Below are 4,454 nucleotides of genomic sequence, written 5' to 3' on the forward strand. Positions count from 1 at the left end.
GTGAAAACAGGGGTTATAGCATGGGGGAGGAACATATAAAGAAACAAAAAAAATCACATAGCCTGTTATAAGTACGTTAGAACAATAGCAAGGAAGAAAACAAAAACAGTTGTGTTCCTATTTGGGGGTTCATTTCCCTTAACAACATCTTATCTGGTCATATGTGCATAGATTTTGACCTTTTCTGCTTATCCCAGTTATATTAGTTATTAAAAATTAGGGAAACCCTGTGACCTATGTTTCTTTGGACTTGGCTTACATCACTTAATAATTTTTTTCCAAGACTTTCCATTTTCTAACAAATTGGGTCATGCCATACTTTCTCATGGAGGCATAGAATTTCATTGGTATAAATAGCACATGTTCTTGATCTATTTATCTGATGAAGGGCATTGGGGTTGGTTCTATATCTTAGCTATCTTAAACAATGCTGCAATAAATATAATTGTGATGGCAGTTTTAGTACCGTCTTGTTTGTGATCTTTTGGGTAAATGCTCAAAAGTGGGATTGCTGTGTCATAGGGGAGTTCTATGTGAAGTCTTTTGAGGAACCTCCATACTACTTTCCAAAGTGGTTGAACAAGTTGACACTCCCACCAAGAGTGCAGTACAGTTAACTCGTGGCCACATCCCCTCCAGCATCTGTTGTTGTGAAAGTAGGTAATGGTACAGGAATTTGCCTGCAATCCTTGCACAGGGGTCATTCAAATCTTCTCTGTATAGTTCCAATGTTAGAGTAAGTGATGCTGAATGGAACATAGAACATGTTTTATATATAAAATGTAATTGATTTTCTTAAACTAGACAATTCAACAAAAAGTAAGTTTAAAAGAATTTTCATGAAACTTTAGAACCATGTACTTCTTAAATAAGCACACATTTAAGACTAAAATCAAGATTGACATGTCAAAAACAAAATAATTCCAGATATTTGTTGTTCAAGAGATGTGTAGGAGGAGGAATTAAATTATTCTATACAAGGCACCTGTCATAATGAACACTGCAGCAAGTGTTAAGTTTTGTTAAAAGTTTTAATGGTTTAAATATATTTAATTTTGGGAATTTGCTTATATATGCTAAAACAAGGACTGTTTGGCAGGTAATAAAACTTTTCGATAAAATATTTAAGATTTATGGTAACAACAGACATATGCTACTATGAATGTATATTTAAGAGTTTATAGGAACATTACTAATCAGAAGTTGCCAAGTCTTTATGTAAAGGAGCAGAATAAAGAGTTAAGACTTTGTTATCTACACAGTTTCTGTTAAAACTATAGGGCTTCCTTATTTTATTTTATGTTTTTTTAATTTTTTTGGGTCCGGTCGTGGGGCCTGAACTATGGTCCTGGGCGCTCTCCCTCAGCTCTTCAGCTCAAGGCTAGCATTCTACCACTTGAGCCACAGCGCCACTTCCGGCTTTTTTCTTTTTGCTTATGTGGTGCTGAGGAATTGAACCCAGGGCCTCAAGCATGCAAGGCAAGCTCTCTACCACTGAGCTACCTTCCCAGCCCCTGGCTTCCTTATTTTATATGTTAGCAAGGAACAAATGATGATATAAGACATATACAAATGATTAGATGAGCCATAAAGAGTAATCTTAGTGGGTAACTTTAAAGATTACTCATAACCTAAAAACCTCTTGTTGAATATCATAACCTTAGCCCATTTTAAATTACAGGGATATGAGAAAATAGTAAAATCTAATAGGTAATACCCTTCAAATACTGAAAACACTGATAATTATTTTAGTTTTTATTTTAATCATTAATATTTTGATTGGTTTTCCTTATTTGTAGCATTGTTTTCCTTGTAATATAATACAACTTTTTTAAAGTCGTTATTAGGAGGTACATTGAGAAGGTTACTGGGATGGCCGAACCATTTTTATAGGGCATGTGAATTTACAAAGAGGAAAATTAAGAACAAAATATTTATTTTAAAAAAATGATTAAGTAGAGTCTGAATCAGGAGTGTTGATAAATATACACACCTAAAACCTTAGCCCTAGGCTGAAGCAGTGGTATTACAGAGTTGAAGCCACAAAAGTGAGAGACTGTGTTTTGTGTTGTTTTATATTTTGATTTTTCTGGTCATGGGGCTTGAACTCTGGGTCCTAGGTGCTCTCCCTCAGCTCCAAGCTAGCGCTAACACTTGAGCTACAACACACTTCTATCTTTTTTTGGCTTATATCATGCTGAGGAATCAAACCCAGTGCATGCAAGGCAGGCACTCTACCACTGAGCCACCTTCCCAACACCTGAGAGACTGTGTTTTAAAAAATCATCTAAACAATAATTGCTTTCTTCTTTGGGATATGTAATGAAATATATTAATATCTTTTTATGTCTTTGTGAATTGTCATACTACTAACTTCATCCACTTTATCCTTTTCAAAGTGATGAAATATTTCTGAGAATTTGCTTCTGTGAAGATTGTTTTTGCATTTATAATTTCTCCTGAATCATTTTTATTTTTATCAAAATAACTTTATATTTCATGTTAATGGGTTAACATACATCAAATACCTCCAAATGAACATGTAAAGTCTAAAGATAGCAGTATGAATATTCTCATACAGCTCTTGTTTATCTGTTATGCACTTTCAGTATTGTGATATTTCTCTTTCTCTTTCACTCTCTCATTTCCTCTCTTTATCTTTCATGCTCCATGTCTGGTACTTACAATTTCTGCTGGTCTACTATTATTCTTCAGAATCCACTGGTGTTGTGGAAAAATGATAGCGACCATCAGTTACCCTTGCATTCTTTAAGAGTTATAATAGTGACGTGATGTTATTCTTTCCTATTCTAAATGGCAAAACAACAGATCTAGGAATTCCTTTTCACTTTTACTACTATTACAAATTTTATCTCATAAGAATCATTGAGACGTTAGGATACTTTTAACCTCTGACCTAAAAGTTCTCTTTCTTTTACAAACCAATTTTTCTTCTATTATCAGTGAATACATATAATGAAAACAATGCTAACCTATGCAAAGTAGACCGAAGGTATTCAGGGATGAAAAACAAGGTTAATGGGGGAAGTGAGTACAAAAGATGTCTATCATACAACAAATACCCTCAGAGCAGTTTATCATGTACACATTGTGAGAGTGGCAATATGCTGGGAACTATAGATTGAATCACTGAACAACTGATATATATATATATATGCACATATATTTATATATGTATATTTATTTGTATATGAATATATGTGTGTATATGCCCGTCTATATGTAGACATGCATGTTACTATACACAAAAATACACACATACCTATACACATGTATACATGCACACATAGAGAAGGACACATAGCTACAGACAACACAAGTTTCACTAGTTGTTGAATATGCCTTAGACAGAATGCTTGGAACCAAATATCTTTTAAAACCAAATATCTCTTAAAATGGTTTTGACAGATTCAATTTGCAAAATGCAGTACAAGTGATAGCAAGTCACTCAGAAATCTCAGTAAGAAAACCTCATATGGCATCTCCCTGCTCCCCAGGGAATGTTGTTCTTGTAGACACGCTCAATAAACAAAGTAGCAAGAAAATACCCGGTACAGAATAAAGTTATAAGGCTTTAAATGACATTCTTCCTTGAGCTCTTTTCCAACAGCCAGCATCAATTCCTAAGCAGAAGTGTGAGTTCTGAAAAGATGGGAGCTCAGCTCAACATTTCACCAACCCATTTGAAAAGTCTTATGTGAGGAATACTTACTGAGGTCTTGCTGATTTCCTAGCTAAGAAAATAAGAAAAAAAGAAACTATTTTAATGCATTAAAATTTGAGAATAATTTGTAACCTGTCAATAAATGTGTAGAACACAATTATAACAAAATGAAAAAAAGTGATGTGAATATTATTTATGTGCTCTTGGACTTGGCGAGTGATTTTAGGTGTATCTATACAAGTAGAATCAGCATAAATCAAGCCAGCAATTCTTCATTTAAGATACAAGGAATGGATACAGGTTGACCCATTGTAACAATGAGATGTACAAGACACTCTATCAGATGCGGGGGGGTGTGTAGAAAAGGGTTGGGGGGGTGGAAGGAAGGGACGGTATGGGAAAAAACAAGGAGAGGATAAAAATGCTCAGTAAGAAATGTACTCATTACCTTATTTATGTAACTGTAAACCCTGTGCACAGGACATTTACAATAAAAATATGTATTAGAAAGATACAAGGAAAATTTCTGTACATATAGGAAGTTGTATTTGTCACACAATATCAGTAAGGTATTGGTTTTAGGCATATTAAAATTTTTCATGCTCAAATTCTGTACATGAACACAGTATATTATTTACATTTGAATCTGCCCTCAACCTAGTGCAGTGTAATTGCTATGAAAATTTTTACTACATTCTATGTTTGTAATGAAAAATAAAATCATATCTATTCATACAATTTTTTCAGATAATATTTTATTGTGAAAATA

At 33.8% G+C, this 4,454-nt stretch overlaps 1 non-coding gene across 1 annotated transcript; it reads right to left on the bottom strand.

Annotated features, from left to right (window-relative positions):
- Positions 1-652: 652 nt before the first annotated feature.
- LOC138807751 (U6 spliceosomal RNA) lies at positions 653-759 on the bottom strand. Its single transcript, XR_011366262.1, has one exon. It is a non-coding gene; the product is annotated as a U6 spliceosomal RNA (small nuclear RNA).
- Between the last annotated feature and the right edge of the window lie 3,695 nt (positions 760-4,454).

The sequence above is a fragment of the Dipodomys merriami genome, unplaced genomic scaffold (genome assembly GCF_024711535.1).
Source record: "Dipodomys merriami isolate MVZ:Mamm:240054 unplaced genomic scaffold, mDipMer1.0.p SCAF_43, whole genome shotgun sequence".
Lineage (NCBI taxonomy): Eukaryota > Metazoa > Chordata > Mammalia > Rodentia > Heteromyidae > Dipodomys > Dipodomys merriami.